General features: G+C 43.6%; 1 protein-coding gene across 1 annotated transcript in view; it reads right to left on the bottom strand.

The window, feature by feature from the left end:
* Positions 1–19,742, bottom strand: part of LOC309848902 (uncharacterized protein) — a gene marked incomplete at its 3' end in the record, with an annotated part of 34,635 nt that extends 14,893 nt beyond the window's left edge. Inside the window, exon 1 of the mRNA XM_082700939.1 lies at positions 19,672–19,742. The remainder of the gene's footprint in view (positions 1–19,671) is intronic.
* Between the last annotated feature and the right edge of the window lie 706 nt (positions 19,743–20,448).

Here is a 20,448-nt window from a genome sequence, read left to right as displayed (position 1 = left end):
CACATCGTTAGAACAACTGAAGGTACTTAGCATTAAAGGATTCTGAGATTCTCATTTTGTGTTCTATGAGGGGTAATAGACTCAGTTCAGACGTAAGTTACATGTGCTTAAGAGTTTGGGTTTTTTAAAGATTTCATTTATTTATTTATTTGTCAGCAAGAGTGTGAGAGCGCACAAGCAGGGGGAGCAGCAGGCAGAGGAAGAAGTGGGCTCTGGGCTGAGCAAGCAGCTTGATGCAGGACTCAATCCCAGGTCCCCAGTATTATGGCCTGAGCCGAAGGCAGATGCCTAAGAGACTGAGCTATGTAGGCGTCCCTACATGGGCTTAAGAGTTTTAAAGGTGGGGCACCTGGGTGTCTCAGTTTGTTAAGGAACTGCCTTTGGCTCAAGCCATGATCCTGGAGTCCCAGGTCCCACACCAAGCTCCCTGCTCCGGCAGGGAGTCTGCTGCTCCCTCTGACCTCTCCCCTCTCATACTCTCTCTCTTGCTCTCTCATTCTCTCTCTCTCTTTCTCAAATAAATAAATAAAAATCTCTTTAAAAAAAAAAGCGTTTTACAGGAAACCCTTAAATCATAGAAATCGAGTATATGTTTTTTCACACTAAAAGATGAAATAAGAGAATAAAGAAAGTATGTCAACTCCTTGACAGGGAACAAATGGGAAGAAAGAAACATTAAAAATGCATGATCAATAGAAAAGTAAAAATCATATGGTAGAAATAAGTCTACCTATATAAGCCATCACAACAAATGTGGGCAGCTAAACCATAAGTCAAATCATATATGAATGGACAGAACTCTTAAGTTGAATTAGGAAATTAACAAAATCTGTTTCTCTGCTGTTTTCAAAAAAAGATCAAATGCAAGAGGACAGAAACCAGTGCACAGGCCCAAACTAAAACCAAAGCAGTTGCACTGGGTTTTGCCTGGAGGTGGAAATACCCCAGGCTGATGGCCTTGGGAGACACAAGGGCAGGGGGTGGGGGGCCAGGTAAGGGAGGCCTAAATGGAAGAAATGATGTGAGATTTGAGGCGGAAATGGTAAGAATGAGCCACCTGGGTGCCGTACTTCAGGCAGAACATCCTAAGGTCCTACGGGACCTTAGGATGTTTGAGGAACAGAAAGGTTGGTGGCCTTTGACAGATGGTACAGGAAATAGATCATGAAGGATCTTGAAGGATATTTGCATTTTATTTTTAGTGCAGTGAGGAAACATCAGAGCATTTGTAGCAGATGAGTTCCATGATGTGTCTTTAAAAAGATCCTTCCAGCTACTGCGGGGAGACTGCAGTAGAGAGGGTTATAGAGAAGCAAGAGGGGAAGTGGGAAAGCCATTTGTTGGCCAGTACAGTTGTTCAAGTGAGAGGAGAGTGTGCCTTGATCCAGAGGGGTTGTAGGGGACACCAGGAGGCAGCGATGGGCTGGAAATATGTTTTGGCCGTTGAGCCAAAGGGACTTCTTGATTGACTGGACACAGAGTACGGGATGGGGAGGAATCAAGGCTGACGCTCTCCTTGGGGGCTTGAGCAACTGGGTCGATGTCAGTGCCATTCACCGAGATGGGGAAGGTTGAGGAGCAACAGCTTGGGAAGGGGTAGGGGTTGCAAATCAACAATTCTGATTGGGTCTGAGATGACTCTTAGCTATAAAAGTGGAGTTATCAAGTAGGTAGTCCAGTGTTTTGGTGTGGAGATTGGTAGAGATTTCTGAACTGGAGATAAAAATTTAGAGTTGTCAGGATAAAGTTTGGACTACTTAGGTTGACTCCCCTAAGTACTGTGTGTGGGTAGAGAAAAAGTCCAGGGTGGAGACTCAAGGTAAGTGTTCCTCGAATTAGCAAATAAAAATAAAGGAGTGCCAACTGAATTTGAACTTCAGATAAACAAATAGTTTTATGAGACTGATGCACTGCCTACTGTGCTAAGGAGGCACCTACAATAAAGATTTTTAAAGGATATGTTACATGAAATACTGGGGACATATGTATGCCAAAAGAATCACTTATTATTTATCTGAAATTCAGATTTAATTGGACATCGCATTTAATTTGACAATCCTACCTAGGGTACTACTTCCTTGTTTAGATGAGATGTGGAGAAGGATAAGGAGCAAAGAGAATGTTCCATTTAGTGTGACTATGTAACCTATCTTGCCAGAATGCAATGTCATAAAAAAAAATTTATAATGCTCACAAATTCTATGGGTCAGGGATTTGGACAGGGGTTAGTGGGCATGGCTTTCCTCTACTCCTTACTCTAATCCTGGGATTCTTGCCAGCGTGGTGTCTGGGTTCCAATGGTGAGAAAGAAAATGCATGTGCATGTAAGCAAAAGAGAAAAAGAGATTCAGATAGAGAGAGAGAGAGAGAGACTTTATAACTCAAATTTCCTGGAAACTTTGATTCATTCTACAAGAAGCTCCCCCATGCCTTGCCCTATGTTCTGGACTGTACAGTAGGGATAGGAGGAAAGCTCTTGTTCATTTTTAAAGCATTTATGGACCAGACCCTGTGCAGGGCACTGGGAACACAAAGGGGCTTAGCCCTGGCCCCTGCTGTCCAAGCACTTACAGTATGGGTGGGTATGTGCTGGTGAAGACAGACATATCGGGAGAATCAGGGCTTGGCATCCCCATCAAACCCTATCCTGGCTTTGGGAGGAGAAGATGTGAAAATGTAAGTTATTTTTAAATAATCTAGCAGGTGACTTAGGATCAGACAGGCTGAAACAGATAGCAGGAACAGGTGGAACCTGGGAGAGGGAGTGATTGTTATGGGTTGGATTAGTTTGGAAAGATTTTCTACAAGAGAAGCAATTTGAGCTAGACCTTCCAGAGGAGGAGAATTTGATCACTTCCCTTAGCTCAATAACATCCTAGACATCATCACATTAAATAAGTCTGATCTTCCACACCCAGAGCCCTAGTGACCGCATTTAGTTGATGTTGAAAGAGAACTCCTACCTTTAAAGTACTTATTACGCATGTTTCCATTCAACTTTAAGCAAGTGTTTAAAGTTTCTTCTATCGTCTCTTCTCTCATGGAGAGATTCCAGGAGTGAATTTATCTTTTCTTTTTAGTTGAGGTGCAATATTTATTCAAGCAGTTAACAGAACCGTTCACATGTATTTGCTCAACAGCATTGTGGTGGGGAGAAGTGACGGATGGTGGGTGAAGCCCAAAGCCCTTTAGGTCACAGAGTAGGATACAAAGGCCTCTCTAGGGACGTGCAAGTGTCCTTTCCCCTGAAGGAGAAACCATGGAAAGGGGTGGCTCCTTGCCATAAGAGATAATCTCACCAACGGCCAGAAGACTCTCTGAAGACTGCCTCCAAACCACTCACATGGCAGTCACGGTTTTCCACATTTTTATTCTTGGAAATTTCAGAAGTACAGAATTGTTGAAAGTCTAGCACAATAAATATCAGTGAATTCTTTCTGCAGAATTAAACTATTGATAACTTTATGCTGTCTTTGCTTTCTCTTTCTACATGTCCTCATATAGCTTCTAGTATAGCAATTAAGTTACAGACATTATGACCCTTCTCTCCTAAATAATTCAACAAGCATCTTCTAACAATAAGAACATTACCCCACCAGAAAGCAGAAGAAATTTTTTTAAATTTCTCAGGATGATCTAGCATCCGGTTTGCTTCAATTCTCTTCATTATCCCCAAGATGTCTTTCTTAGTTGTCCCCTTCTTCTTCAAGCCCAGATCTAGCTGAACTTCTCTTATTATATCTGGTTGTAATGGGTCTTTAGACAATTTAAATATCGTCTAAAGACAATAAAGAACCCATGGCTTCACTTTCTTCTGTGACACTGATAATTTGTTTTTGTTTTAAAAATCAACGGCATCGGGGCGCCTGGGTGGCTCAGTGGGTTGGGACGCTGATCCCAGGGTCCTGGGATTGAGCCCCGCATCAGGCTCTCTGCTCAGCCGGGAGCCTGCTTCCTTCTCTCTCTCTCTGCCTGCCTCTCTGCCTACTTCTGATCTCTCTCTGTCAAATAAATAAATAAAATCTTTAAAAAAAAATCAACTGCATCAAAGTGTAACTTGACCTAAGAAATTCAGCTGTAAGTGTACTGTTCATTAATTTTGACAACTGTATGCACCAATGTAAGTGTCCCATCAAATCAAATAAAAAACAATCTAAATTGCAGATTTCTGTTGCCCCAGAAAGATCCTTTGTGTCTCTCTGCAGTCATATCCCCTCTGCTCCTTGTTCCAGGCAAGCATTGATCTGCTTTCCATTATCAGATTGATTGTCTGGAGAGACGAGGCCAGTTTGTCTTGTCAAATGTCCCACAAGTCTAATTGTTTCCCTGTAGTGTCATTACCTCCACATTCTAGCTATCGACTTTCCTATACACTGGCAGTTAGGTCTAAAGCCTTGGTTAAGTGCAGGTTAAACATATCAGGAACAAATACTATGGGTGATACTGGATACTTCCTGCTGCTTCGAGTCGGGGGTACAACACCAGGGTGTGCATACTACTGAGTTTTCTTCCTTGGTTGAGTTGTCAGCCACCAGTACTGGCCTTTGCGATAGTATATTGTTCTCTTAAAATTGGCAAGTCACCAGTGGGGTGATACTTTGGTAATGTCCAAAGATCCTACTCCCCACAATCTTCTACCCAATGCTTGTAGCATTCATTGATGGCTCTTACCTGAATCAGTTTTTCCATGGGGAGTTGCAAAATGGTGACTTCCTAATTCTACCATTTCTTCTATCTTTGGAAGCTGTCATTCTTTGGTAAAGAAGACTTTTTTTTAAAAAAAAAGGAATTTATTTATTTGACAGAGAGAGAGAGAGAGAGAGAGAACATAAACATGGGAGCAGTAGAGGGAGAGGAGGAAGCAGGCTCCCCACTGAATAGGGAACCTGATGTGAGGCTCCATCCCAGGACCCTGGGATCATGACCTGAGTTGAACACAGACACATAACTGACTGAGCCACCCAGTTGTCTTGAAGGAGACTTCTCTGTAAGGAACCAGGGACTGCATCTCCTAAACAGGCAGAGTAAAGCCTAATTGCTTTACCCTTAGTTACAGTCCGGGACAATGTGATGGTGCGGGAAGGAACGAAGGAAGGAGGCAGGGAGGGCGGGAGGGAGGGAAGGAAGGAAGGCGAGAAGGACACAAGTAAAGGCAGGAAGGAAGGAAACAAGCCAGAACTGAAAGTGAAATACTGAACAAATACAATTTTGCCTGATGAATTGTCTTTTTGGATATGTAATAAAAGCATCCAAGACGACAATGCAAAGTGTTGTAATGGTACTGGTCAGTCATTGTCGGGCTCCTTATCATCCCAACTGTCACGTAATGTGTAGGTACGAGGCTGGCACAGACACACTGCATTTCCCTCTCTAGTGACGTGGGTGGTGGGAGGGAGGGACATGGACTTTGGAACCAGGCGGCTCTGGGCTGAGTCCTGGCTCTGCCACTTGCTTGCTGGGTGGATTGAACCCCTTTGAGCCTTGGTTCTTTTCTCTGAAGGGAGAGTCATGTTGAGAATGAACAGAGGTACCATATGTGAAATTTCTGTCCCAGGGGGAGGGACTGATCCCTACCTTGGGTCTTTTCAGTCCCCTGGAGAAGTAAGGCCACAGGAAGAGGAGCTGCCTGAACTTTCAGAGCCAACAGAGAATTGGGGCTGTTCAGACACTCTTAATTGTGCCCATGAACACAAAGTCACAATTCGCTGCTGGCTTATTCTTCCTTCATGTACTTTTCCAGTGTTTGTTGAATGGTGTCTTTATTGAAGGAAGCACGCTAGAGACTAAGCAGTTAAGGAGGCAACCCAGGTGTACGTTGGTGACCGTGGTGCTAACCTAACCTATCCTTGGGCACAGGTGCTTCTCCTATCCTGGGACTCTGGTGCAAATTCCCATTCAGTCTGTCCCAGGATTTCTGAAGCCAGAGAAAGCAAGCAGTGGAGGGAGGGAGGGGCCAGTGGGCTGGACTTCAAAGGAGAGAACCAGGAGGGAAAGGAAGGCGAGGCATAGCACAACTTCCATAAGCCATCACTGTGAGAGAGACCACTCTGACCATGAATGACATAGCGAATGATAAATGAAGTAGGAAATGTGTGCATTGCATGACGCAGATCTGGGCTAGAGCTGACAAAAACAAACCCGACTGTGTGGCCAGGTGGGCAGACACCAGCCCAGCAGAGATGGGCTCTGAAATGTCATCCTGAAAAGAGACAATGCAAAGAGGTCATAGTTTTCCCCCATCTGAATTTCTCTCTCTATGTTCCTGTCTTGATGAAAAGTTTGCAACTTTTACACTGTTACAGAGGGAACAATCTGACTTATCATGCCATAATTTATAGAGCTGATTAATGTTGTTTTTCTCCAAAATACTGGGATTTAATAGAATTATTTATTCTATGTTTGGAATTATAAACTCATAAAACATACATGCCCCTAAGTGATGTAAAATGCAGACACTCTTTCAAATAATTAGGAGTTTCTTGATTTTTAAAATACATAGGAACATTGACTTTAGAGGTTATGTGAGTAATAGGATTTCACAAAATCTGTTGTGAAGCTATGGCTTAATGGGATTAAAAAAAAAAAATAACACACCAAGATATTTGAACTGAAATAATGCCTCATTGATTTTATACCAATTAAAGAAAGACACAAAGTAGAATGCTATATAGATTATTTTTAAAAGTACCTTACTAATATATTACAGGGGTATTTCTAATGGAATTATAATCTACTCAAACACCAGAAATTCTGCCGCTGAAATCTTGTCTTCAAGACATCAACAGCTAAGCAGTTAATATAACCACCTGAGCTGTTCAGAGGACCATATCAAATGTGGGTAATCCCAACTGCTTAATTAATATGGACCCTCTGCCCCCAGTATGAACTTTATAACAGGTTTGATACGCCCAAGGATCATAACATTTAAAGCACAAAATTTTAGACGAAGCCACCACAACCATCAACACCAGCTGTGCCAGGAGTAGAGGAAACCTTTGGCACCATTTTCAAGAAAAAACCCAAAATATATCTGAAGAACTTCAAATTTACAAATTCTCTTTTCAGAAGGACTTATTGCTATGTCCCGAGGAACTCACTGTCCCAAATAAGATTGGGCAATGTCTCAGGAGTAATGTAATCCGTTTTGGGAAGCAGTCGTGAGGAAGGTGAGGGGTCCTTCCAAAGAGACCTTCTGCTCAACAGTGACTTAGAAATCCATTTACAATCTTTTCTTTGACATCAGTGAGAGACACAGCTGGTTGGCGGCTTTCACCTTGCTCTATTGGGTTATCACCTGACCAAAGAATACGCACCCCACCACCACCAAATTCTCAGGCTCTGAGGAGATACCCAGCAAAGGACTGTGTGTGTACAGATGTGTGTGTGTGTGTGTGTGTGTGTGTGTGTGTGTGAAAAGACGCAGATCCTGAAGGCATCAAAAGGGCATGATGCTGTCTGTTGGAACTCATAATTTTATTTATTTATTTTTGCAAGAGAGAGCGAGAGTGAGAGAGCACATAAGTTGGGGGGAGGGGCAGAGGGAGAAGCAGACTCCCCGTTCAGCAGGGAGCCCGATACGTGTCTTGATCTTAGGACCCTGAGATCATGACCTGAGCTGAAGGCAGACACTTAAGGTTTTTTGCTTTATTTTAAGCTTTTACTTATCTGTTTGTTTGCTGTTATAATTTCTTTTATTATGTTATGTTAGTCACCATACAGTATGTCATGGGTTTCTGATGCAATGTTCCATGATTCATTGTTTGCGTATAACATCCAGTGCTCCTTGCAATCCGTGCCCTCCTTAATACCCATCACCGGGCCAACCCATCCCCCCACCCCCTCCCCTCTAAAACCCTTGGTTTGTTTCTCAGATCCCATAATCTCTCCTAGTTCATCTTCCCTCTGATTTCCCCCTTTTCATTTTTCCCTTCCTTCTCCTAATGTCCTCCATGCTATTCCTTATGTTCCACAAATAAGTGAAACTATATGATAATTGTCTTTCTCTGTTTGACTTATTTCACTGAGCACAATTTCCTCCAGTTTCATCCATACTGGTGTAAATCAGTAATATTCTACTGCATATTTTTATTTATTTGTTTGTTTGTTTGTTTGTTTTTGCAAGAGAGGGCAAGAGCAAGAGAGAGGACAAGTGGGGAGGGAGGGACAGAGGGAGAAACGGTGTTAGGACTTATTAATCTGCGTGCGTTAGTCCTAACACATTACTAACTTCTGGTTATTAGGACTTTTTTTCTCCCTCTGAGAATATTGGAGGCTCCGGATCTCCTCATTATATTGATGTAAGTCACTAACTGAGGTGCTGTGAGGACATAAAGACAAAGCAGACATAGACCCTCCCTTTGAGGGGTTACAGAGTAAAACTTGTTCTCAACTTTGGTCACATATTTAAATCACCTGGGGAGCTTTAAAAAAAGCTGGAACCAGTTTCCCTTGCAGAGATTCTGACTTCATTAGTCTAGGATATGGCGTTGGCATCGAGATTTGAATGTCCCCATTGATTCTAGCGAGCATCCAAGGCTGAGAACCATTGCAATAAGGAAAGACAAAGCCTTCTGAAGCCCACAAGCTTCAGCATAATAAGAATTTTCAGCCTCTAGGGGTGATTATACTACTATAGGACTTTTGCAGAAGTATAATAAAGTTTAAGGTTACTGTTCTCTTTTATACACATATGTATCCATGTTTGCCGATGTGTGTCAGCATGTGTACGCACGTAGATTACATGAGTATCACAATTTTTCTTATGACAGATCCAGTGACATAGCAGTAATCCAAGTCAAATCTCACTCACTTCCCCGCCACCTTATTTTCTTCCAGCTTAAACAACAGAAGTCTTCCCACTTTGGTAGCTGTAAGTCTGTGATCAAGGGGATGGCTGGATTGGTTCCTTCTGAGGGCTGTGGAGGAGAATCTCCTCCTTGTTTCTCTCCTGACTTCAGTGACCTCAGCTATTCCTGGCTTCTAGAAGGCTTTTTCTGTGTCTTCCCCTGGTCCTCCCTCTCTGCCTGCCTCTGTGTGCAGGTGCCCTCCTTTTCATTTCCTCTTCGTCTTTTTTACTGATGTATAGTTGACACAGAATGTTATGTTAGTTCAACATAGGGATTCAATGGACATTACACCATGCTCACCACAGGCAGAGGTCCCATCTGTCCCCATTCAACACTATGACAGTATTGTTGACTCCATTCCCTACGTTGTACCTTTCGTCCTCGTGACTTACTCCCACCATAACTAGAAGCCTGTATCTCCCACTCCCCTTCAATGATTTTGCCCTCCCTCCCACCCCCCACACCGCCACCGTGGAGACAACCATCAGTTTATTCTCTATATTTATGGGTCTCTTCCTGCTTTTTTAGTTTGTTCACTTGTTTTGATTTTTAGATGCTATACATAAATAAAATCGTATGGTATTTCTCGTTCTCTGTCTGACTTATTTCACTTAGCATAATGCCCTCTCAGTCCGTCACTGTTGTTGTAAATGGCAAGATTTCATTTTTTAAATGGCTGATATATACCACTTAATGTATGACTTCTTGTTTATCCATTCATCTATCAGTGGACATTTAGGTTGCTCCCACATTGTGGCTATTGTAAATAATGCTGTCATAAGCATAGGGGGGCGTACATGTATTTGAACTAGTATTTTTGTCTTTTGGGGGTAAATACCCTGTAGTGCAATTACTGGACCATGTGGTATTTTTATTTTTATTTTTTAGAGGACCATGACTGCCTTTTAGTTCCTGCCCCCACACTGGCTCCCAATCTCTTACTGGTGTCAGTTACTCCTGAGCAATTACCCAGGCTCCCTTTCTATGCATTTTAAGCACATTTTCATATCCATGACCGATATACCTACAACAGAGAGTTCAGGTTACCTAATTGAGTTTTTTAAAAATTTTAATAATTTGTTGTAGCCACACTTAAAAAAAACCTTTATTTACTGTTTGTTTGTTTGTTGTGAGCAGGGGGAGGGGCAGAGGAAGAGGTAGAGAGAGAATCCCAAGCCTACTCCCCACAGAGCCTGAGACCAATCCCAAGACCCTGAGATCAGGACCTGAGTGGAAATCAAGAGTGGGTTGCTTAGCCAACTGAGTCACCCACACACCCCTAGAGCCACACTTTTGACTGGCTCTTCAGTGTTTTTTGCTGTTTGGTTCAGATAGTCTCTGCTTGACTTACTCTGTCTCCTACATGAACTGTCTCTTACATGGACTGTTTCTGGTTACCCTCCTTTGGACGTATGTAAAAACTCTTAGAGCAGTAACAAAACAACACAAGTGGTTAAACAAGCAAAATTAAAACTATGATTCAGAATCTCATTAAGATCTAGTGAAGAATTTATCTTTGAATGCCCATGAAACCAGAAACCTCTGTTTTTAAAATGAGAACCACTTCTGACTCTATTAAAAAGTCAGGCCTTAGTGCAAAAAAAATTTGGAGAAATGTCCTGGAAAATGAGTATGGTTTCTATTGGAAACTATAAAAACAACAACAACAACAACAAAAACAAAACAAAAAACCCCACACATAAGCATGAGCATTTTTGAGTGGGAGGAAAAGAAAGACAAACAATTCATTAGACTGAAGGGAAAAGGAACAGGAAGGGGTGTGGCAGCGAGCAGAGGACACCGCAACACCCATCCGATTCCCTTCCTTATTTTATCTGGAGACAAGGGTGGTCTCGCATATATAAATCACTTGGGGTGACTAAGCTGAAAGTGGGGTGGGAGGCACCACCGGGTCTGTCCACCGTCACTGGTGGGATGAGCAAGCGATGCTTAGGGGGGAATCGAATCAGGAGATGCAATTTCATGCCATCGCGCTGTTCTCTTGTAAAGCGCCACCTGCTTCTGGAACACCCACCTGGCTGGGGGTGAAACGATCAGGTAGATTGTCCAGGACCGGCTGCAGTTGTGTAAGCTTTCTGTCAGACACTTGTTCCATCTGAAATAATGCTCCTCGTGCCCTGGCTTGCACTGGAGCAGCTGCGTCGAGCTCCGCGTGGGAGGGACTGGTTCAGAACCTGAGGAGGTGAAATGCTGAAGTGACCCTGGAGGTGACAGCAAGCACAACAGATGCTGGGACTGGAGAGGTTCTGAGAGAAAGTCTCGGGCTCAAGGCTGCTACTTTGCCTGAGGCTAGTTAGTGAGCGTGTAATACTATAGTTAATCAGGCTTATTATACTGGATGTTCTGGGATTTTTTTTTTTTTTAAGAATTTTTTTTCCTAAGAAACAGATCAGAGGAAAGAAAACCACCAGCTTTCCTAGTCAGGTAGCTTGATTTCCCTGGTACCTTTTCTCTTCCGTGAGATAACTGTATCACAACATTTGCGGGAGGCGGCGGGGGGCGGTTTCTGGGAATACACCCACCATACATCATAGGATACTCGAATGGAGCGGGAGTTCCTAAAGCCTCTGCCTGCCCTCCACTCCCACCTGTCCAGGGCTGTATTCACACAGGCAGAGGGCTTTCGAGGAATTCAACCAGGAAAATATGGGTCATTATCATTCAAGAGGTTGTTTCAAAACCTCATTTAGGCAAGTTTTAACTTTGAACTTTTTCTAAACACTTACCAGGGGCGCTCCTAGAAAATAAAATTGTTTTCTTGCTCCCTTCTAGGAAACCAGCCTGGCAGCAGTGGCAAAGTCGGGGCAGGGGGGAAGAGGGAGAAGTCAAAAGGCAAAACGTGCACAGGTAACCTGTAAATTATCTGCCTCTGAAGTATCCTGCCTTGTTTTATCCCATGTCATCTGTTTAACTCTCATGCCGCCCCTGCCAGATGATGCTAAGCTCTGGGGTTGGAGTGACAGCAAGCCGGTTATGAGGTCCCTGTTTTGGCAGCTGGAACCTGACTGGTGAGGGCTTAGTGGTGTTCCAGAAAGGCCAGTCCTATTACCAAGGCCCTTTATCTTAGCATTCACGTTCAAGGTGTCAAGAGCGTCATCCAGATTTGTGATTTCATTAACATCCGGGGTTTGACCATGACTCATTGTTGAGCGCATGGCAGTGGGCATCTGGCGAGTTGGAATTGAACGTGACTTATTGTTGAGGGCACGGCAGTGGGCATCTGGCTAGTTTCATAGCAGCCAAGTGAGCTTCCCTCGTCAATTAGGACTGTCTTGAAACCGGCCAGTCTTGACGGGGGCAATTAATTCCTGGTCCAGAAGCAGCCCAGCATCCACACAGCTGGCTAACAGTCTGGTACTTGCTGAATGAACCATGTACTTTCCGAACATCACCTAGCAAGTGCAGGGTTGTCTTCCTGGGAGTCCCCCAGCATTCAGAGATACGAAGAGAGCACATACAATGAGAAGGTCCTGGTGTAGGCAACAGGAAATCTCCAGGGAGAGGATACTTTACCCTGGTCAGTAAGCTAGTGTCCCAGTCGGAGGGTGGAGTGGAATGTGAGGAGGGGCAGTGAAGAGATAGTAGGATCCCAGTCTCAGGAGCGGGGGAGTCTGATCTCTGTCCACTGTACCAGAGGACAGATGCCAGGTGTATTGTGCTCACAGCTAGATTCTCAACACTTAGGCCATTGTAAGTGCTCATGAAATGCTTGTTGAGTGAATGAAGAGCTTAGAGAAGGACAAGGAGGCATCTGCGCCGGCATGATCCATGGAGAAAACAGCCAATATTCTCACAGAAGAAATGCTATGATACAGTGCAGCCCAACATTTCCACAAATCTCCCTTCTAGGAGAAGAGAAAAGACAATTCTTGCCCCGGGGGATCTGGAGTAAAGTCTTGGGACAATAAAGCACACTTAGCAATATACACTGATAGTCTGGTTTATGACATATAGCCATCACCTGTTTGTCCTGAGGTCCTTCGCATGGACACCTCTTGACCTAGCTCCTGGACTGCCCCCATGGGAGAGACCTTTGGATAACCCTTACCTTCTGGGAGTCCTTTAAGTATCTGTAGAGGCTTCGAGGTCTATTCCTGAGGGATTGTGGCCCCGAGAGCCAGAGCTGTCTCCCCACCCTCCATGTTCTTCTTTCCTGCTGAAGATCTTGGGATTACCTCTCCTCTCCAGAGATGTTGACCTCCTGCCTCAGAGGCATGGCCCCTACCTGGGGCAGCAACAAGAGGGATATCCCAACTCAGCACAGTGAGTCCAACAAGGGTACCAGGGATGCCCAAGGACTCTAGAAGTGGTCGTTCAAGGGATGCAATCTGTGGAAATTAAGACAGCATCGGGAGGCATTTCTTAAGCTGTGGACTATCAAAATAGACTAACAGCAGTGTGAATTCTTCTTGGAAGCACTATAAAATGAGAATAGCCCCTCCTCTGCTTGGACCACATAAGCATGTGCTTATCTGTAAATGGAGGGTGAACTAAATGCTCTTGTCGGCCTTCTAAGAGTCCATGATTCTACAGCTCCGTGTTTATATGGCACCTTTCAATATGTTATTGTGGCCCAGTTTCAAACAAGTCGTCGTATATTCTTATTTTATAGCTGAGGAATGTAGGCCACAGCATGTTGGACCATTTACCCAAAGTAAAGCTGAAAGCTAACCTTTGTCAGCTTTCTGTTATCCTCTGAGGAGATTCCAAAATCAGCAATGTTCTGGTTTCGGGCTTACAATCAGCTTCCAGAAAATGATGACAGATCATCCTGCTACATTAAAGCCCATCTTTTCCCCTTAAAACCTGACACAAAGTCCCTACACCAGCAGCGATGACCCAGTTTATTTTCCTTATGTATAGAGTTCTGAGGCGTGAGAAGAACAGGCTGTGGTTAACAGGTGTCTGGAGCTCCTGCCCCTTGCTCTTTTCTAAAGAACACAGTTGCCTGTGGTGGGTGGGGGAGATGTCCCACCTGGCTGGAGCCTCAGCTCTTAGAGGTCACTAAACCTCAGCTTGCATCCCTGAATTCTGAGGGAGTTCAGAATTCACTATGGGTAGTTACTGGCTGCAAGTGTCTTAGAAGACCTGACAAGTCAGTACAGGAGCTTCCAGTGATTTCTCTCTTTGTCTTGGGTACTCTCCCTCATTTCAAAATATTTAAGGCCATCTGAATGGCCCTGGATTTTCTGAGGGAACCCTTGGATTTGGAGTTATCTCAGGCCCCAAAGTAGTCAAGACCATTCACTATTCACTGTAATCCCAATTCTGGCAATCCCTCCTTACAACACACACACACATAAACACACACACACACACGACCACCACAACCACCAACTCCACATTCTCAAATTTTTTTAGATCTTTTCAGAACTGGTGCAAGGCCTTGACTTCTGGCAAGCACCAGGTTCTCTCCAATGTTTCAAGTGCCACTCTTTAGCAAAAAGCAATAGAGGTGTCATCATTGTTGGTGTCTTGGCTAGAGGAAGGGAGGGTCCATTTTGAAGATGTAGTTTGATCAATATCGTGATTATTTAAAAAGTTATGTATCTTTAAAATACTGTGAATTGTATTTTCAGTAGCCATTTTCCTATTGTATTTATTTAATATCATATCAGGTAATATCATATCATATAAGTAAACACAGAGGAAAAGAGCACAACCTGGTTTAAATCCTGATTCTGCCATTTACAAGTCAGCTAACTTTAGATAAGTAACCTAACTTCCCTGGAGCCTCATTCTCCTCATCTGTAAAATTAGAAATAATTATATCCATCTTAAAGGGTGATAGTGAAGGTAAGAGCTAGCAAGTATAAAGCACCTAGATTTTTGGCTAGCCTGTGATGGGTGCCTACGACATGGCAGTGTGGGGATGGGCAGTCAGGTTGTTGCATGAGTGTCCTTGCGTGGCTACACCTCTCCCAATGGGTTAAGCTGCACCCACTGTCAATTTTCAGTTGTACTGGGGCCCCCAAGTTCCTCAGGAACCAGCAGTCCTCTGAATATCTGGCACCCAAGCTTGCTCTGCTTGGCACTGGAGACCTTGAGAAAGGCTGCTGTCCATGTTCCCTCCCATGGCACTGGAATCCAACCTCTATGAAGGAACCCAACCCTATGGTCAAGTCCATTCTTGGCCCCCTGTCCAGCAGGCCTTCCTCTGAAGGATGCAGAGAGAACAGGGACCCACGTAATCTTGCTACGTCTTCTGCCTCTGATTCCAAAGCACCTCAACTAGGTGTGACTGGGTTTGTTGATCTTCGCCCGTGAATAGTTGTAGCATTATTAATACTAGTAGTAGTATCTAATTACTTCTGAGGCTATGTGAACTAGAATTGCATCTCCTCATTTGGAATAGATATATGCCTTTAACAATGACGTGTAAAGTGAATTTTGGAGTGTCACATCTTATTTTTCCATTGATTTGCATCATTAAATAGAAATGTGTTTCTTTGGGAAAAACTGGATTTTAATAAAATTCCATGAAGAAATATAGGAACAACACATATTACAAAAATATTTCTATAAAATCCTAATAATGATACTGAAAATCACTTACACAATACAAACAAAAACCTCTGAGTGTATTTTCATGTTTAACAGAATTGCCTAATATTCTACGAAAGGAAAAACAATGATTATTGCAAAGAACATTCTGGAATAGAAAGTCAATTTTATAAATTCTTTTCTCAAACCACATAGCCGCATCAAGTGCTATTTTTTCTCTCTGTTGCTCTGATCTTAGAACTCTGAGAAGGCAATCTGTGACATAATTGCCTTTGATTTTCTTAAAACATTGGGCTTGATTAAATCTGAAAGGAGAAACAAAACTATAAATGTGACCAAGAGCATCCTATCAGTCAAGATAGACTAGGTTTTGTGGTGACAACAAACAGTTCCAACAAAAGTTTCTTTCCTCCTTTCTTTCTTTTTTTAAATATTTTATTTATTTGTCAGAAAGAGAGAAAGAAAACACAAGTAGGGGGAATAGCAGGCAGAGGGAGAAGCAGGCTCCCCACTGAGCAAGGAGCCCAGTGCAGAACTCAATCCCAGGACCCTGGAATCATGACTTGAGCTGAAGGCAGTGGCTTAACCAACTGAGCCACCCAAGTGTCCCCAAAAGTTTATTTCTTGGTCTTACTACATGTCCATTGCAAAATGACAGGGAATTCTGTTCATTAAAGCCACTGAGGAACACAGGCTGGAAAGCTTCTCTTACCTTCCATGTTCCCTGTCACTAAAGAGGGAAAATGAGATCTCTAAAGGCTCGCACTAACAATTAAATGCTCAGCCATAAGAAACATAAAATTTCTACTCATCACTCATTGCTAGAACTAGTTCCATGGCCCGATCCGTCCAAACAAAGTCAGATATACAGTCCATATCCTGTGTATAGATGGAGAGAAAGTATTTTGGGAATAGTGTTAATGTACACGGAAGGCATTTGCTGATGCATATTCAGCAAGGAAAGAGGCTGTATGGAAGCAAATTGCTAGAACCCATCCCGAAGAAGGTCAGCAAACCAAGTTAAGAAAGTCTCTAGGAGATGTATGTTAAACCAGTTCTCTAATTTGTGAGGGGCATGGTAATCTTTTTCCTAACAGACACTGAGAAAAATCTTGTCAGATTTTCTTTTTTTTTTTATTTCTTTTTCTTTTTTTTTTTTAATGTGTTGTATGGGGCACCTGGGCAGTTCTGTTGATTAAGCACCCAACTCTTGGTTTTGGCTCAGGTCATGATTGGGTGGTGAGAGTAAGGCTTATGTAGGGTTCCCTGCTTAGCATGGGGTCTGTTTAGGTGTATGTTCCTCTCCCTCTGCCTCTGCCCCTCCTCCAACTCATGCACGTGCACATCCTCTCTCTCTTTCTCTAAAATTAATAAAAGAAAATCTTTTTGAAAAATATGTTTTTTTCCATTTTTGAGATTTTGTACATCTGGATTTTCATGTAAAATGGGCAATTTTAAATGTTGGGAAGTAGTTAACATAAAGTATGTTGAAGGCAAAGAAAGGGGTCTATGCACTGAGACCCAGCACCTCATTGGTAAACTCTGGCCTGCACAGAGTGATGAAGAAGAGCAGAGTAACAAGTCTCATTACACACCAGCTAAGGTTGGATAACAAAAATGTTTAGTGCAGCCAGTCAGCTTGGTCCCAATTAGCAGTATGGGACTGGAGGAAAGGAAAGAGATCGTCCTAACCAACCTGGAGGTTTTGTTATGTGGGTCTGGCAGGCAGTCAAGAGATGGGAAAGAAATCTGTGTATGAAAAGAAGGACATTCATGAACCTGCTGTTGGCAAGCTGACATAGCCTGGACATGCACTCTTTTCTCTTCCAAGGATAAGTTTATAGAAAGAACAAATAATAAACTAACAGAGATGCCAGAATGGGACAAGGGAGGCCCCTAGGGTACAAAATTTAAGGAGGCACTCGCTTGCAGGGTCATGAAGGTTCATGGCTGAGGCTTGCGCAAACCTAGGCATGAGTGTCTCCTGACATCGTGTGCTCTGGGGGCATCAATTGCCTCGCCTTTGTGCTGGTTCACAAGTTTACACTACATCAGAAACAACTGTTTATTCTTTTCCCAGATGATATGGCTATGTTTTGGGAATAGCAAATCTTAGTGAAAAATAGTAATGAGAAAGCAGTAAAAAAAAAAAAAAAAAAACAATCTGGACACTAATGGCCCATTTTGTGATGACAAATTGGCAACCATTTGCTCCAATGAATCAATTTTTATTTGCATTTATACATTTTCGATTACACTTCGATTACACTTCCAAACTCTGTGATACGATTTCACTTTCTTGGTTTATATATTTATTCATTCAAAGGTATTTATTGAGTTCCTACCTCATGTGTCATTGTGCTAGGCAATTGATTTTATATTGGTGAATAAAACAGAAAAGGTGACTGCCCTTTTGGAGTTGATAAGTGAGACAGAAAGAGACACTTAATATGTACATAGCAAAATTAATAAGTACTTATCACTGTGGCAAGGACAATAAAAGAAACAAACACAATGCAGGAATGTCTACTATTACTGGTTCATGTTCGAGAACACAGTCAAGGATCACCTCCAAGACCTTTGGCGATTCAGCGTGGTTGAGGAGGATTCCTGCCAGAAGTCCTAAGACATTTGAGAAAGTAAATTATATAACACCCTTTCTTTAAATATTAAAAATAAAATTGAAATAATTCATGCAAGCTTTAAATAATAGGAATACATTTTTTCAAGTATGTATTATAAAAACAAAGCACATTTGGTCATACCGCAGAGATACTACTAATAAAGTACTTTCTTTCTTTCTTTCTAGTTTTGTCTCATGCCACACTTTAGTAAAATTCATATTATTCCTTGACTACTCTCTCGCTGCTCTTGGCTTTCTTCTTTCTCTTCCTTCTCCTACTCTTTTTTAAAATTCATGCATATTTAGGATTGATCTTATTTTAATTTTTTCTCATTTAAGGCTACTCTTGGAGGGGAGCTTGGGTGGCTCAGTTGTTGAGTTTCAGCTCAGGTCTTGATCTTTTGAGTCCTGGGATCCTGCCCTGAGTTGGACTCTGTGCTCAGCAGGGGGTCTGCTTGAAGATTCTCTGCCTCTGCCCAACCACACCCCCCCACACACACTCTCTTTCTAATAAGAATTATTTAAAAGAAGATGAAAGTAAGAAAAAACATGAAAAAAATAAACAAAAGGCTATAAAATAAAAATACAAAGAATGCTACCTAGTGATATCCCTGAGCTCTGTAGCTTTGCAGCCCTCTCTGATCAGTGAACTTGAGAGTGGTGAGCTGTTCCTGATGGCCTTCTAGGGGAGGAGCTCTTGCCCTGATCCTCAGGTGCACTTCCCCTGGTGCAACTGCAGCTGGCCCAAGCAGCAGAGACGGGCTCTGGGTTCCAGCAAGGCTCCCCCCATTGATCAAGGACTCCCACTCCCAGAGGCTTTTGGCCAGCCCACCATCTGGGAACAGGCCTGTCTCAGGCAGGGCTGCCAGGTCGCAGGTGGACAAGGAGTCCGACTGGTCTCGGACAGGAGCTGGAAGCCCAGGGGCCCAGGTTCCTACAGGGGTTCCCTGAGATATTGGTTTGGATGCATACCCTGTCCTCTGACTTTTCTGCCTCCATGTTTGTCCCCAGGGCTGTCTATGCCATCCTGGATATGTGGGTGGAAAGGTATCCAGGGGATTTTGTGCAGCCTCCAGAGTTTCCCAACTTGCATGCTGTACTGGCCTACCTGCAGGTCAATGTGCCTGGCTCGGACCTGCAGCACTGTGCCCAGCTTCTGCTGCCAGAAAGGCAGAGCACTGAGACCACAGAGCCAGAGGCTGGGGGTGAGGAGGACTGGGGTTGACTGATGTGGGCCAGAGGAGGAGGCAGGGTGGGCCACCCTGAGGAAGCCTCCGTAGATTGTAGTTGGGCCGAGAGGAGTGAGTCGTCTCAGATCCCTGTCCCCATGGGCTTCCGCTGGGGACACCTTCCAGGGGCTGGGTCTTGAACGCAGGCCACGCTGAGTGGTGGGGAAAGGGAAAGGTGAGAGGGAAGTCAACCAAGCTGATGATGCTTTCTCTTCTTGGAGCTACAGCACCGGCCCCAGAGCCAGATCAGGATGTGTCTCGGGAAGTTGTTCCACCAGCCACTCTGGCACCCGCTGATCCTCTGGGGCCTGAGCTGGCCCCCGCCATCCCTGCTATGGCTGCTCACTATGGGTTAGGAAGACCAGTGACCCCCCCTGACCCATTGGGGCCAGGGCAGATGGTCGTCAGGGCCCTCGTTCACTTCTCTGCCACGGAAGAACCACCAGACCTTTTGACTTTCCTGGATGACCAGCAGGGTCCTGCCCATGAGCTGCCGCCACCTGCCTCCCTGGAGCAAGCAGGCTCCGCTCCCGAGGAGTACCTCGTGCTTGCTACAACCAGAAAGCAAAGCATGTCTTTCCCATCCCCCTCGTTGCTTTTTTTGTATTTCTTCTCTTTTGTGTATATGTATATAACTACATACTAGATTTAATTAAAGATAGTAGAATTTGAGTTTGCATAAAATTTTAATCGCATCCTTTGCAGTGGGATATGGAGGTCTCATTAGGTCCATTCCGGGTGTTGCACAACCATGTCGTTCTAAGACGTTTCCATCACAGAGACACCCACGCTCCTCATCGCTCACTGCTCTGTCCCTCGCCCAGTCCCTGCAACCGCTGCTCTGCTCTCTGTCTCCGCCACTTCATCTCGACTTGGATTTTCCTCTGCCTGGAATCCTACAATATGGCCTTCTGTGTGTGTCTGCAGAATATAAGCGTGATTCCCCTCTTTGCAAACATTGTTATACAAATAACATTTTATTACATAGGAACGTTCCTGAAAGAACAAAGATCACGGGAAGCCCCCAAATGAACTATTTTCATTCTGAGCTAGGTTTCCCATTTAGAAGCATGCCTTGAAAAGCAGAAACCATGAGAGAAATGTCTGGGTCCATGAGACACCTTTACATGCTTTCATTTTTCTGGATAGTCTACGTTTCAACTATTCTAATGGGCATATTATCAAGTATTAAAATTATATCTTCAATATTCTCATTTCTTGCTAA

The sequence above is a fragment of the Mustela nivalis genome (genome assembly GCF_964662115.1).
Source record: "Mustela nivalis genome assembly, chromosome: 15".
NCBI lineage: Eukaryota > Metazoa > Chordata > Mammalia > Carnivora > Mustelidae > Mustela > Mustela nivalis.
This window is presented reverse-complemented; position numbering and strand designations above follow the sequence as displayed.